General features: G+C 34.2%; 1 non-coding gene across 1 annotated transcript; it reads right to left on the bottom strand.

Annotated features, from left to right (window-relative positions):
• Positions 1-14,654: 14,654 nt before the first annotated feature.
• On the bottom strand, positions 14,655-14,818 carry LOC123324252. Its single transcript, XR_006539731.1, has one exon. It is a non-coding gene; the product is annotated as a U1 spliceosomal RNA (small nuclear RNA).
• Positions 14,819-17,159: the final 2,341 nt, after the last annotated feature.

Here is a 17,159-nt window from a genome sequence, read left to right as displayed (position 1 = left end):
TTTTTTTTGTTTCCTGTTTGTTGTAGCTTGTGTTTTATCTAATTTATTTTATTTATTTTTAATCTATTTTATTTTAAATTTTTCTCTCTTCTCTTTGTTTTATCTTTCTGAACTTTTATTTCTGTTTTATGTTTTCTATTTTATGTTTTATGTTTCTGAACTTTTATGTTATTGATTCATAATTCAATTTTATGCATTTAGTTCTTTTTTTATGATTTTATTTATTTGACAGTGAGATAGAGAGAGCCAGAGATTACAAGCAGGGGCAGGGGCAGAGGGAGAAGGAGAAGCAGGCTCCCAGCTGAGTAGGGAGCCTGACACAGGGGCCTGACCCCAGGGTCCTGGGATCCTGGGATCATGACCTGAGCTGAAAGCAGTAGCTTCACCGACTGAGGCACCCAGGTGCCCCCGTTTAGTTCTTTTTAATTCATTGGAAAATAACTGCATAAAAAATATATACCTCATTTAGTAACATTCTCTTATCAGGTGGTTTGTCTGCTGTTTGTTTTTTCTCTTCATATTTACTTTTATATGGTGGTATTTTAAAAATTGAAGTTCAACTGCACAGAATTGGATTATTTGTAATCCCTGGTTTATGACCCATTCTTTTAATTAGTTTTTGCATGGGTCATCTCTGCTTGGTTAATTAAATAATTACTTAAGTTTTAATAATGAAATAGACACTCAAAAACCATATCTAAAACAAGAGTTAGAATATTGATAATAAATATATCTTATTACCACCAACCCAGCCTCTGCTTCCCGCAAACTTTTAGACCAGGAGTTGGGATGCCACAGCCTAGAGGCTGGCATTCACTTTTATAAATAGTGTTCTTTCTTTTAAAGATTTTATTTATTTATTTGACAGAGAGAGAGCACAGAACCAGGGGGAATGGCAGGCTGAGGGAGAGTGAGAAGCAGGCTCCCCACAGAGGATTCAATCCCAGGACCCCAGGATCATGACCTGAACTGAAGGCAGTCACTTAACCAATTAGGCCACACAGGTATCCTATAAATAGTTTTATTTATGTATTGTCTGTGGCTGCATTCAAGTTGAGTAATTGGAATAGAGACCATTTAACCCATAAACTAAATTACTTAAATTTGGCTCTTTTAGGAAAAGTCTGTTGACCACTATGTTGAACAGATATTTTATATGGCTTTATTGATATTTTTTATTTATTCCTAATTACACATATGCATTTTAGTTGTTTTTCACTTCATAAAATGAGTAACATACATATGTACTCTGTGTATTTTTTTACCTACAATTGTATTACAAAGATCCATCCATATTAATGTGAATCATTTTAATTCACTCATCATTACTGATGTATAAAATTCTATTGTATGAATAGTTTACAATTTATTCATTCACTCTCTCTTTAGAAATAATCAGAGTTATTTCTGGTTTTTGGTGTCATGAAGAGGTCTATACTTTAAGAACCTTGCCCAATGTAGCATGACTATTAGCTGATTCAACTGGACTAGGTCTCAATGAGACTTTTTCTTATCTGTTAAAAATATACTATATTATTTTCATTATTATGAAGTCTTATGAAAACTTCAAAGAAATATTGTAACATTTAATATTTAATTCACTACAGTTTCAATGTTAATGTATAATGATCTGTAAACTCAAAAATATCAAAATAATTGATTTCTATCAATACCTTTACAAATATATACGTTTTCTTGAAGAATTTTATGAAAAATGTTTCTTCCTTTTCTTTTTTTTAATATTTTATTTATTTATTTTAAAGAAAGAGAGAGAGTGAGTGAGGAGGAGCAGAGAGAGAGGGACAAATAGACTCCCCGCTGAGCACAGAACCTGACAGGGGGCTCCATCCCATGACCCTGAGATCACAATCTGAACCAAAATCAAGAGTTGGACATTTAACTGACTGAGCCACCAACGTGCCCCTCTTCCTTTTCTAAATCTGATTTTAGGAAATTTTAGTTCATATATTTCCCATACTTCATTTCTGAAAAATAAATGCCAGTTTATCATGAATATAACTCAAATAAATATCCTAAAATTCTTACGAGTTTCTTTCTTTTTTTTTATAAAGATTTTATTTATTTATTTGACAGAGAGAGACACAGCGAGAGAGGGAACACAAGCAGGGAGAGTGGGAGAGGGAGAAGCAGGCTTCCTGTGGGGCCAGGAGCCCCATGCGGGGCTTTATCTCAGGACCTTGGGATCATGACCTGAGCCGAAGGCAGACGCTTAATGACAGAGCCACCCAGGTGCCCCTCTTATGAGTTTCTTTATCAATAGTTTTAATTTGCTATAAGTACAATTTCTTTTGCATTTACTTTGTAAAATGTGTGGTACTTTGATTGAGATTTACGTATTTATTGAAGAAATTAATGTTTCATGATTGCTCTGGGATGGCAGAATTCAAAACATGGCAATTTTTTGGGAAATAAAATATAACTTTTTAGAACTCAAGTGAAATTGTTATAAGATATAGATTTAAAAGTCTGTTTTGCTCACTAGAAAACATCAATTATTTGGAATAGTAAAACACAATTCAGCAATCAGTTTGGTACCATAGGCCAACATTTTCTCATGATTAGTAATTTACATAAACTATTGCAAAACACATAAAAATCATGTTGCTGTGCAAACAAGATATCATGTTATAGTATATTTAAATAAGTTATGGGCACGTGCAATTTCCATTGTATGTTTTATATTAATATAAAAATTAACCACCCATAAAAATAATAAAATGTAATGTTTTTCTTACTGAGCTTCAGTGATCATAATTTGTATATTAACTTAATGACTAGAAATAATTAAGTAAAGCTAGTTAAATCCTAGGAATATTATGGATTATGTTATTTGGTTGGATGTTCATGATAAAAATCCTATGATTCATGAGAGCTATTTTCAGTTTTGTGAAATAACTAATATTTTGAAGCAATAGATTTGTCTTTTTTTCATATTAAGAAGAAACTTCAAAAAACTAAATCTCAAATTTTAATAGTTGTCCATTAGATTTGCATCTGCTTATAATTGATTGTATGAAATTACTTCTCCTATTGTGGTTTGAATATGTGCTTGGCTTGGTTAAACTACTATTCAGGTCTTAAATTCATTAATTGCATAGGGATGTGCTCAGGGAGCACACAAGTTATTTACATGATATTTGTAGTATAGTACATTATAATTAAAATAATGCAAGTTTAATATTTAATCAATAGTCATTAAGTATTTTCTGATGATTATTTGATCTCCTTTTCTCAAGTATATCCATTCCAAATTTCTGGAAACTTTACATGGTGATTTCCTATTAGTGCTTATCATAAATTCTTCATCTATTGCTTTATGAGGTACTTTCAATATATATGTTTAAATTTATTTTCTTTCCTTGGAAATCCCCTGGGATACTCTCTCAGGACCTTTCCCTCCCTCTGTTAGATATCTGAGTCCTGGTAAGTCTCTTAGATCTGTTTACTCCAAAATATTTTCTGCACTTACCCTTGCATGTTTCATGTGGGTCCCTAAAATGACTGTCAAGATCTAGTCTTATAGAAAACAGTATAGACATTTCTAAAAAAAATTAAAAGTAGAACCACCACATGATCTAGAAATCTCACTTTTAGGTATACACCTAAAGGAAATGAAAATAGGATCTCAAGGAGATAAGTACATTCTCATGTTCATTGCAGCACTATTCACATTAGCCAAGATATGGGAACAACATATACACACACATATACGGAAGAAGAAAATTCTGCCATTTGTGGCAACATGGTTGAAACTTGAGAGCGTTATGCTAAGTGAAATAAGTCAGACAGAGAAAGACAAATACGGTATGATATCACTTATATGTCGAATCTAAAAAAGCTGGACTCACAGAGAGAGTTGAATGGTTGTTACCAGGGGCTGGGGTGGGAGAGGAGGAATAGGGAGATGTTGGTCAAAGAATAAAAACTTCCAGTTATTAGACAAATAAGTTTTGGGGATCCAATGCATAGCATTGTGATTATAGTTAACAATACTGTGATATGTTTGAAAGTTGATAAAACAATAAATCTCAAATGTTCTCACCACAAAAAAGAAATGGCAATTATGTGACATGATGGAGGTCTTAGCTAACATGATGGTGGTAATCGTCTTGCAATATATAACTATATCAAATCAGCATATTATACACTTAAATGTAGTACACAATGTTGTATAACAATTATAGCTCAATAAAGCTGGAAAAAAGTAAAAGGAAAATCTCTTTTTATGTTTTATACTTTTCCAGCATGTCACTAAAAATTGCTACAGTTCTTTCTTCAGCTTAATCAGCTTAACTACATACTTAATTATATATAATTTTTGTTTTCTTTTAGTTTGTTTTACTTATGTACTAGCCCAGTTTTGAAAATGAATCTAGCTATTTCTTGATTTCGTAAACAAATCCAATTATTAGTGAAATATTTTGGGAACAAGACTTCAAATCTATTTCTTTGGGTTGTTTTTCTACTTCAATCTCCCAAAATGACATATTGCCTATTTAATAAAACCCATTATACATACATTCCATGCTTTGAATTATCCTCTGAACATTGCTTTCATTGTATCCCATGATATTAAACAAGTTATATTACATTTTCATCACAAATCTTTTAAAATTTTTCTTGAGACTTCTTTGATGTGTATGTTTTTTATGTGTAGTTTAATTTTTAAATATTTGGGAATTTTTCAGCTATTACTCTATTATTGATTTCTAGCTTAATTCCTAGTAATTAATTCTAATTTACTTGTTGTCTGGTGACACATTTGTTTGATTATGATTCTTTTAATTTTTTAAGGTGTGTTTAATGGCCCAGAATATGGTCTTTCTTGGTGAATGTGATGTTTAGAAAAATGTGTTCTCTGCTGTTGCTGGATGAAATATTCCATAAATATCAATTAGACCAAGTTGATTGAAAGAACAATTCAGGTTAACTATATACTTACTGATTTTCTGCCTGCTTCATCTATCAATTACTGAAAAGGAATTGCTGAAGCCTCAAAGTATAATAATGGATTTGCCTATATCCTTTGTTATTCTATAAGTTTTTATCTCACATATTTTAATGCTTTGTTGATTAATAATTGTTATGTCTTTTTGGAGAATTGACCACCTTTTGATTATTGTAATACTCCTCTTCTTGATAGTTTTCCCGTTCTGAAGTCTGCTTTGTCTAAAATTAATACAGCTACTCCAGCTTTCTTTTAATCAGTGCTAGCATGGCATGTCTTTCTTCATCCCTTTACTCTTAACCTACCTGTGTCTTTAAGTTTAAAGCCTATTTCTTACAGAAAACATATATTCAGATTTTTTAGATCTATTCTTTCAGCCTCTTTTACACTTAAGTTGATTATTGCTATAGTTGACTTAATATTTACAATGTATTTTTTTTTATTCATTAGATTTGTTCTTTTTACTCCTTCTTTTTCTGTCTTTTCTGGTTTTAATTATGCATTTTATATTGTTCCTTTTTATTTTCTCTTTCTGTGTGTCAATAACTTCTTTAAAAAAATTTAATAGTTGGCCTCGAGTTAACAATACACATATAATTAATCTTATTCTACTATCAAGGGAAGTTCAAATACCTTCTAAGATAGTATTCCCAATTCCTCAGATATGTTATGTATCTGGTAATACGAACTGAGTTAAAGTGGCCTTTAATGTGGGATTTCATATTAATCTGGTTAGGAGTTGTGTTTAATATTTGCTGTAACTATAGGTGTCGGAGCCTTCCACTTTCTCTGTTTTGTCTCCTCTACTGTGATGAGTTTCCCTCAAACGCCTTTAAAAATAGAGTCATGTGAATGCCCATATTTAGCTAATCCAGATTCTTTCTTATTCTTAAAGCAGTAGCTCAAAACACAATGAAAAATGAACTGAATTTCATAATTGGTGCAGCTTACCTAAAGCCTACACTTCTACTTATCAATTTAGAGACTCTCACAATCCAAAGCGTCCATGCTGCAAAGAAAGCTTGAGAATTTGTAATGCAAATCCTTCTACCTTGACCAAAAAATGAATCTCCATATTCACCTCTTAGAATCAAAGTTTTTTGTTTATTCCCTGCTGATTGCATCACCATCTGTTGTAATTATATTTTGACTTGCATTTATTGCAATGCTTCTGCTGTCTGTGGACTGTTTATAATTAACAGAAACTGAATAATTTGTTCATTGTTCTCATTTCAATGCACCTAATATATCAGAAACATAAGTATGTCAAGTATTCATATCCCTAAAAGTAATGCACTTACAGACAGCATGCTTTTTATGGCTTAAAGTTATTTTGATTTAGAGAGTTTTAAATGTATCATATATGAGGTAACATATTGAGAAGTCTCTATACACACCAAAAAGTTTCTGAGTTAATTCAACATTAAATGTTAGTGATATTCTAGCTAAAGAAAATGACTTTCTGCCCACTAAACATAAATAAATATGAATATGTATTTTGGCAAAGGCTTTGAAAAATTAGAACCATTTAATAAAAATAAAATGCATTATCTCTGATAAAGAATTTTTAAAATACAGATTAATTCTATATATAAACTTTCATTATCTAAAGAAATAAATTCCTTTTGTTCTTCAATATTGTATAATACATCTTTGGCTTGAGGTGATACTAGAGAATACTTTCTAAAAATGAAAGCCCGTAGTTTCAGAAATACAAAAACATATTAATAAAAATAAAGTCCAAGGAGTTTCTTGAGGTAAAATTCCAAATGTTTAGAAAGTTTTTAAGTTAATATATTCTTTTGAACATACATATTTGAGGTTCCTTAGTATATTTAAAAAAAATAGTTTCAAACTATTAATACAGAGTAAATTCCTACGTAGAAGAAATGTATCAAGCAGACTTTTAATTAATTGTATCTTATTTACACTGAAATAATTATATGTTTGCATATTAACTGCATATACATGTAACTTTAAAGCTTTTTTATTCCTTCTGCTAATAACAGTAACAACAATAAGAAAAATTGATATGCTAGGAGCTTTGTATGTATTAAGTCATTGACTCTGTAGCTTTAGGAAATTGTCTTTATTAACCCCATTTTACAGGTGAGAAAATTATGACTTAGTGCAGTTAATTAACTTGGCCAAAGTCTCATATCCAATAAATGCCAGAATTAAGTTTCATTAAGATCTCCATGACTCTAATATATTGGAGGTCAGGCACTGTTACATATGTTCTGTTTCTAAAGATAATGAAATTGCCACATTTTTATCTTAAGTGCCAATACTTTATTTATGTTAAAATAAAATACATCAGTAAGAGTTTTTCTGCTTTTAAATACAGAATATATTAAATATAGGATATATTTCCAGTAGTAGAAAATCATATAAAATAATCAGATACTAAAGAGCATTTTTTCTTAAAATACTAGATTAAAATAATTCTCACATTACAGCTGCTTTTCTTTCTTTCTTTCTTCATTCCTTTTTTTTTTTTTTTGAGATTATGCTACAATATAATAAAAAAAATCTGGGACTTCTGAGCCAGGTAATATTCCAATTTTATATTGTATGTCTGTTTCTCTACAACTAGATAATTTGGATATGTTGTTTATTTTCCCAATGGCTTAACCACCACCCCATTCCTTGAACTAAGGCTATCGTCAGCATCAGGCTGTTGTCCTGAGGATTAAATGAGGCAATGAAATAGGGGTAGGCACTTAGTGAATGTTTATTCTGTTTTTTCATAAAGTAGGACAATATAAAACACTGAGAGTGTATATTTCTTCTTTTTTCCCCTTATTTTGTGTCTACTTCAGTGAAAAATAATTTGATATGGAATACCAAGTACTATGTAGCTGAGCTTTCTTGCTGTCTTTTCTATTTAAAAGAAAGATTGGGGGGCATCTGGGTGGCTCAGTTGATTGTCTGCCTTTGGCTCAGGTCATGATCCCAGGGTCCTGGAATCGAGCCCTGCATTGGGCTCCCTGCTCAGCGAGGAGCCTGCTTCTCCCTCTCCCTCTGCCCCTCTGCCCTTCTGCCCCCTACCTCCCACTTGTGCTCACTCACTCTCTTGCTCTCTCTCTCAAATAAATAAATAAAATATTAAAACAAAACTGTGGTAAGAATAGATAACAGATTAATTTTACTATAACAATTTAATAATATTTATTTTTATGAAAAAATTATTTCATAATGATTAGGTTTAGTATGTGTTACAAAATGCACAGTGAAAAAAGGTCATTCTATAGATAATAGTATAGATAATATTTCAATTTGTTTCCATTTAAATAATACACAAAATTTTCCGGTGTGTGTGTATGTATGTGTGTGTGTGTAAGCTATCAAAATAACTTATCAAATGGAATTTTGAACCATTTCTTGTCACACATGTAGAATAATGAGTATATAAGGGCAACAAAGATTCAGATAATACAGCATAATCGAATACAGTTGAGCTCCAAAGACATGAACCGGGGGTATATATTCTTGCAATCACCGTTCAAGCAAGATATAATAAGCTTTGGTGGACCTGGGTGGCTCTGTTAGTTAAGTGACCCACTCATGGTTTTAGCTCAGGTCATGGTCTCAGGGGTCCTGGGATCAAGCCACACATCATTCAGGATCCATGTTCTACAGGGAGTCTATTTGAAGATTCTCTCTCTCTGCCTCTCCTTCCCTTCTCAAATAAATAAATAAATATTTTTTTAAAAAGTTATAATAAACTCTATTTGTATAGGCCAAGTGACTTTGAGAACAGAAAAAAGTGAAATGATCATGAATTATATTGCCAAAATGTTTCCTATCCTCATGGGATGGGCTGTATAATGAATGCAAAACCCAGAGCTCTGCATGTTCTTCTCTATTATTAATATGAATAAGACATGATGAACAGCAAATTTATTGTAGAAATACTGGATTACTAAAATCATTTCCTAAACATGTCGCAGGTAGATGTTTGATAGTTTTGAGTGAATAGGTTGTGAATTTTATTAGCTATTAACTGACTATTATGGTTTATTTTCTACTTAATTTTCTATTATTGATTGCTCTATTTACCATATATATATTATTTTACACTTGATCTTAGCCAAAAGGCTGAGAAGCGATGATTTTATAAACTACTTACATAATATGATCTGTAAGTGTATTTGAGAAACAATTTATTGCTTACATTGTATTTCTATTCTTTAAAAAAATGCCCTTATTTTAGAATAAACATTCTTTAACTAAGGAGATATTGACAAATACAGTCCCTTTATGGTTGAATTCCTTTAATATAACTTCTCTTTGTCTTTCTTACTCTCTATGTCTATTTATTTCTATCTCTCCTAACATCAGTCTCATTCTTCAAAGTGAGCATCTATTTATAAAATAATATTTCTTAAATCCTAAAACCAACCTTAAAGATCCCCAGGTGCTTCTAATGGAAACTGACATCAACACAATAATCAACATAGTTTTACATTTTTTTTTTAAAGATTTTATTTATTTATTTGAGAGAGAGAGAATGAGAGACAGAGAGCATGAGAGGGAGGAGGGTCAGAGGGAGAAGCAGACTCCCTGCCAAGCAGGGAGCCCAATGCGGGACTCGATCCCAGGACTCCAGGATCATGACCTGAGCCAAAGGCAGTCGCTTAACCAACTGAGCCACCCAGGCGCCCGCATAGTTTTACATTTTTATTCAAGACACTGTTTAAGATTACATTAAGTTGTTTGAATGTCAGCCAAAATAAATGACCAATACTGTTTTATTTTCTGTATTTTTTAATTTAATATTTATTGTTTCTCTTAAGTCCTAATATTCTGCCACTATGTTCAGATGTAAATTGAGATTAACAATAAAATTCTCTGGTCCACATAAGAGTAATGTTACATATTACTTTATCAATCATTTTCCTGAGTAGATATTTCATCAGCTTTTCAGACCTTAAACTTGAATTTCTTATTTAATGTCTATTTTGATGACAGTGACTGACACCTTTATATACTAGTGCTATGTCTATGAAAGAACATGTATATGAGAGTAGACATTTTTATTTTCCAGAAATTTACTGTGTTTCAACACAGTATCAGATGACTATATCTGAAATTGTTTTGTATATCCTAGCCAGTCCTTAAAGAGAATAAAGCAAAGATACTATCAAATATCATGGGTATATTCAATAAAGAACTATTTCACACCAGCCATTGGGTCCTTAAAACAGCTTCCAACATGATCATTTCATAGAGCTCTGGCAATGCTAAAGAATGCTTAGATTATGAGTTAGTCTTCACCATGGAAACACAAAGTTTAGATAGTAGCATGAACTAAACTTTTATCAATGAGTTTTCTTTCATTGTTGAGCACAGTATGTTATGGGACATTGACCACCAAGTTAAAGAGGCAAACAAAATTCCCAAATTATCCCTGGATATTGGAAAACATGAGTATAACCTCATTCAACAAAGAAATATTGAAAGATCAGTTAAAGCAAAATTACATTTGTATCATTTTTTTCTTATCAGCTAATCAAGTTTTGTGAAATTTTTCTTTTCTTACGGCCTAGGAAAACTAACTGATGAATGGCCTTTGGTAATACCTAGCTAGTGTTCAATTCCTCATTTTACAAAAACTTGAGGTAAATTACCTTCAAGCACATAGGGCTAGTTTAGGGCCAGTCAGGATTAAAAATCCCATTTTAAACTCATAGAGGAAAGATTTCTTACTATTCCACATTGTGTAGAAGAAAAGATCAACAAAGAGTTCAACATTATTAGAGTATTGATCTTTGTAAAGAAACCCTGCTGAACTAGATAACTTACATATGCAGATGACAATAAGCTTCTCAAAGATACTGTCAAAAGAGAGGAATAGCCTTTAAGAGGAGGGCAATGAATATATTTAACTCATCTGCAAGCAATGAAGATCACTGAGGTTAAGAATTGTAGCAGAGCAATATGGAAGCTTGCCCTTAGAAATAGGCTGATTCAACTGATGAATAACTGAACTAATGATACACTATATGTTAATTAATTGAATTTAAATACATTTTTAAAAATATATACAGGCTGGTTCTCTCCAAAATTAGGCATTGTATAAAATTTAGCCCACAGTTCAGAGCTGATAACAATGTCAAACCTTGAAAACATACTTTAGACAATGAACTGGATCCTTTATGCTCATCTGATAGGTTCTTTATGGGTAACTTGAGAAACATTAAACAACTAGTGTTATTAGGTGATAAATGAATACTTGATTAACTTAATTGGAAGTCTAAAAAAAAATCTATTTGGACTCATTACAACAAAAGATGATGATATTTTACTGAAATGTTACTTTTATTATAAACACATATATATATATATATATGGTGGCAGTTGTGGAGTAAAGATGACAAAATCTAAGCTTTAAGTAATGATGTATATGAAAAGAGCATTTGGTAAAATATCAGAAAACTGAATTTTGTCATTAACTAATTAGTTCCTTATTTGTTTTAGTTTCTTTAACTATGAACAGTAGTTTTATCACCATCTCTCAGTGCTCTTTCAGCAAGAAACTATATGATTCCTGAACTTTTTTATATTAATGAAATAGTCACATCGTAACAAATATCATGAGTATAAGAAGATTTGATAGGGATAAATAAAAATTAAGAATGCCATTAATAATCTGTATTAATATCCAATAGTTATAATTGAAAAGATCCTTCAGGATTAATTTGATCACAAAATAGTTGATTAACAAAATCAAAATCAACTCAATACAATAAATATCTATTGAGTAGATTCAAGATATTTTTAAGACATAGGCCCTATTTTGAACATACTCTAAATGGTTAAAACAATACAACATATTGATCAATTATAAAAATAAAATGTCAGCACACACATAAAAGAAAATGTCATGTGTAAATATGTGTAATCATTTTAGATCCTATACCTTGCTGCATTTAAGTAATGACTTCAGATAACTTTCTTGAAAAAAAATAGAAGCTAAAGAACTATAAAAGAAATGTATCTGGGGTGCCTGGGTGGCTCAGTCGTTAAGCGTCTGCCTTTGACTCAGGTCATGATCCCAGAGTCCTGGGATCGAGCCCCGCATCAGGCTCCCTGCTCGGCAGGAAGCCTGCTTCTCCCTCTCCCACTCCCCCTGCTTGTGTTCCTGCTCTCGCTCTCTCTCTGTCAAATAAATAAATAAAATATTAAAAAAAATTAAAAAAAAAGAAATGTATCTGGTTTATAATGTTGAAAGAAACAGAACTATAAGAACTAGGGATATATTTGCAAAAGATAATGAATTCTCCATTGAAAGGGCAATAGACATTTCCTCACCTCCATTTTCTCATAAGTGCAAAAATATAGAGAGGGAATAGGGAATTGTTTATGGTAGAAAGAGCCCAGAAAAATACTTAGGATTTTCATGGGTTTCTGGAGAAGAAGGAAATATTAGCAAGAGGCACCCTTTGGCTCAGTTTTAGTTTTTACTTCTGTAGCTGACATCAGAGATAGAGTCATCCATTCAGACATCCTTCTAGTTGCTTTCTTTTACTATAGAAACCTGAGCAATTATAGATCAAATAATAGAAGTTACTGGTTTTTCTTCCCTGAGAAGGTTGCTGAATGGACAGTTTTATTATCTGGAAGTTGTTGCTGGTTCTTTGCAAGCTTGCTTTACAGATGGATACACACTTGGTGCCACAGGGATGTTATGGATATTGATCCTGGTAGTTTTAAAATCTAGGTTATGACAGATATTCACAGTGTCTGAACCAACTGGTAAGAGCAGAACAGACTTTCATGTATTAAGGCCGACTTCCTTATTATTGCCCTGTTCTTCAGTGAATAGACATCATAAAGAGAAAAAAAAAAATGTGTGTGTGTGTGTGTGTGTGTGGAGCATGGATACAGAGTAAGGGACTCCTATAAAGAAAGTAGAGGAAAATAATACAGAAATAAACTAAAACTGTTTAGCTAAAATAGCAATGTCTGGTTAAGTATCATTGGTAAGATTACAAAATAGGGTTAGAGTAAAAGTTTAGTATCAGTGAAACCTCCCATCTGTTTATTTCAACTTACAGTAATGTTTTTGAATGCTTATAGTTCCAATTTTAATATAATTTGCAAATTTCTGTACTCATTATTTATTAATATGAAAGCAGTGACATAAGCCTACATCATTTTTCATTTCTAATTTCTTAGCAGCTTTTATGATATTGAAAGAAATTGGCCCTAGGGGAAAATCCATGCCATTTGAAAACTTTTTCACAAAGAAAATGCAAATATATGAATTTATTCCCAGACATTTTTTGCTGTGTTTTGTTTGTATAATTCTTATAAAATACAAAGTCAGGCAATTTACAAAATGTTACAGTATGCAATCTTGAGCTCAAATATGGAGAAAACATATGGATTAATGTTCTGAGGGACATGGAAAAAAGAATATGAGAAGTGAATAAAAGTTTGGCAGATGGAGCTATAGTAAGTCACCAGAGGTTGGAAACCATGAAAATGCAGAAGCTATTGGTACAGTGCTGTGAATTTCTCCAAAAGCCCTTAGCAGTCCAGACGTAAAAGGAGAAAGCAGATGGTGGCATTTTTTTTTTCTTGATTGATTGATTGATTGATTGATTGGAGAGGGGGAACAGGAGGGATAGAGGGAGAGGGAGAGGAAGAGAGAGTTTTTTTTTTAACGACTTTATTTATTTGACACAGAGAGACACAGTGAGAGAGGGAACACAAGCAGGGGGAGAGGGAAAGGGAGAAGCAGGCCTCCCGCTGAGCAGGGAGCCCAATGCGGAACTCGATCCCAGAGCCTGGGATCATGACCCGAGGTGAAGGCAGACGCCTAAGGACTGAGCCACTCAGGCGCCAGATGGTGGCATTTAAATAGGTTCAGAATCAAGGCGAGAAAGACAAAAAAACAAAAAGAATAAAAAAAAAGATGGACATTTATTCTGGCAAGACTAAAACCAAGATTTTCTCTAACCACATTCCTTCCAAGCAGAAAGATTTACTACCTAAGTCTACTTCTGCCCTCATATTTGGCAAACCCAACTACAATGCCATGTTTGATGAACAAAAGTTGGCCAGAGAGAACTTTAAAAGTTATAGATTTGCTGTGTTTCTAAATTTTGTGAATCTAAATTTTGTTAACTTTTTGGATTTTCTTCTTCTAAAAAAAAAAAAGACATGAAAGACTTAACCAATGAACTAGTTCAACTTTCACTGTCTTGAAGGCACCACATCCAGTCCAGAAAAGGACAGTCCAGACTGCAGGTTGGGGGAAATGTGTGAGGGGCCTGGAGCAGAGACCAAGCTGAATTAGAACTGCAGAGAATGAAGATTGATGCTGGGTTTTAGTTAAATAGGACACATTTGGTGATTTTGGCTTTGATTCCTTTGGGTTCCAAATGAAACATTAAAAATTTCTTCAATTAAAAAAAATGAATTTTTATTTCATTGAGTTCTAAGTTATAAAAAATTCTTTAATTTACTCTCAGGAGATTTAGAAAGTTCATATTCTATTATATTACAAAAATGTAAAGTATACATATATATATATGTCATATATTTTATACTCTGCAAGGTTTTTCTTTTTCTTTCTTTCTTTTTTTTTTTTTTTGAAACCCTTATGAATCTAAATTGACCCTTTGTTGGGAATGCTGATTTTTGCTCATGTGCTTTTTTTTTTTTTAAATTTCACGGGAAAGTGCAAACACACTCCCCCACTACCACAAATAATGCAGTTGAGTTTCCCACATTTGGGGAAATAGCAGGGATCAGCACATCCGGAGCGCAATGGATAAGCCTCGCTCTGGGAAAACCACTTCCGTGATCATTGTATCTCCCCTGCCAGGTAAGTATTGCTCATGTGCTTTTTAACATCACAGCATGAACAATTTTACCTGAGGAGTTTATGTATGGATTCTGTTCAGTCCTAGTGGAAAACTTGCCTCTGAAGAGTTCTTTGCATTTGCTTTTCTGAGTACACCAGGAGTATCGGTATCAAGGACTGATTATGATAGTTTCTCAACTTGGGCATTCTGTACCAGTGAGGAGGGCATAAATTCCAACTTCAAAAGCATGTCTGATATAGCTCATGGTTACCAATTATCTAGGGAGATTTTTTTTTTTTTCCAACCTGGAAACCAGGTGGTGATAGAAAGGCTTTGCCATCTTCCTTTGCTTATAGATAGGTTCTTTGTTTTGCCTAGTTCACTCTTTTACTAACTATGGAGCCCATCAAGGCTTCCTGCTATATATGAGGGTCTAACTTCAACTTGCATCTTGCATGGGCTCAGGTCTCACGTCCTTCCCCGTGTGGGTGGTAGAGCACAGATCTTTGGTTTCTAGTATAGTCCTCTGTCCCATGCGGAGTAGCCAGTAGATCCCCTTGACTATGTGCTAACTGAACTGGTTTTTGTTCTTCTGTATTTCTGGCACCAAGGGTTTTAAGCTAATTTCATTTATTTGAATCTCTGATCTTAAAGAAATGTTAAAATTGTATGTGTCGTTTCTAGATATTTGCAATAGGAAGAATTTCTGGCTGTCTATTAACAGGTTGCTGGAAACAGAACTTTTTATTGGGATATTATTAAATATTTAAACTTTAAAAATTTTTTTTCCTATGTTAATTAGAGTTGACATTTGAACAACATGGGGGTTGTTAGGAACACCATCCCCTTTGCAGTGAAAAATCCACATGTAACTTTTGACTCCTCCCACACTTAACCACTAATAACTTATTATTGACCAGAAGCCTTCCTGATAACATAAAGTCAGTTAACACATTTTTTTTACTTTATATATATTATATATTAATTATAAATTTATTATATATTTACATTATATATTATGTATTCTTACAATAAAGTAGGCTAGTGAAAAGAACAGGTTTATTAAGAAAGTCACAAGGAAGAGAAGATACATTTGCAGTACTGTATTATAAAATTCCGAATATGGAGCTCTGTGGCAAGCGAGGGGCCACACAGGCACAAAGCCACGTTGGCAATGGGGCGCCTGGGCGGCTCAGTTGGTTAAGCGACTGCCTTCGGCTCAGGTCATGATCCTGGAGTCCCGGGATCGAGTTCCGCATCGGGCTCCCTGCTGAGCAGGGAGTCTGCTTCTCCCTCTGACCCTCTGCCCTCTCATGTGCTCTCTCTCTCTCTCTCTCTCATTCTCTCTGTCTCAAATAAATAAATAAAATCTTTAAAAAAAAGAAAAAAGAAAAAAAGCCACGTTGGCAGAAGGACCTAGGACCTCCAGCAACAGCCATGCGGGGCGCTACATGGGCCAGGGCCAGGCCAGGTGGGAGGCCGGATGGGAGCCTGGTGCCCAGCAAAGTGAAGGCTGAGGGCGTCCTCACCGCAGCCGGGAGTCGGGCGCCGGACAGCGGCTGGGGGAGCTAGCACTGCTCCTTCCTCTCCCACCGCAGCTGCTGACCCTGCTGAACCCCAGTTCCCCCGTGGCCAAGCTGGACCTGGTGACCAGCAGGCACACTCGGAGACATTCCAGAAGCGGCAGAGGCTCACCTTTGAGAGTACGCCAAGCTGCTGCACCGGGGCTGAGGCTGCTGCTGTGGGGCAGTTTGCTTTGACGATTGAGCCTCAGAAGGCGTGCACATTTTGGGTTGCAACTGCAGCGTTGGGAAGAGGCAGAGGAGGCACTTCATTGTCCCTGCTTCTCGCTTCAAGCTCCTGGGTGGAGCCAGAGCATAAAGGCATACCCAGTCAGCATGCACAAAGTACAGCACACCTTCTGTAGGACAGGTGGCCTTCAGAGCTTTGACACTCTTTGCTCGAACCCTGGACACTTCTGAATTCCCCCGGTCACCTGGCTGAGAGCACCGCCTAGAGTGTGGTCATTGCGGAATTCAGGGGCAGAGACTGGGAGAATTCTCCGCCGTGGAGGAACACGAGACTGCCAGGAATGTGTCTTCAGAATGTGTTCTGGCTTCTCCCTTGCTATAAAGGAGGAATGATTGGGGTCAGCAGTTTGTTGTCCCCGCTGCGCCTCAGTGGTGCTCATGAATGTGGCTGATCCATGCTGCTGCTTCCCCGGGCTAGCGGCCTTCTCAATCTCTGCAGCTTGCTCCAGCTACCAGGGTTTTTTAGGCACTTCTTTGTCCTTCCTCAGCCCAAATTTTGATGTAGGCTAGTAGACATCCTTGTTTCTCTTCCCAACTTTTATGGGGATCTTTTATTTT

This window comes from Neomonachus schauinslandi, chromosome 2 (assembly GCF_002201575.2).
Source record: "Neomonachus schauinslandi chromosome 2, ASM220157v2, whole genome shotgun sequence".
Taxonomy (NCBI): domain Eukaryota; kingdom Metazoa; phylum Chordata; class Mammalia; order Carnivora; family Phocidae; genus Neomonachus; species Neomonachus schauinslandi.
Note: the sequence above shows the minus strand (reverse complement) of the source record. Positions and strands in the feature narration are given on the sequence as shown.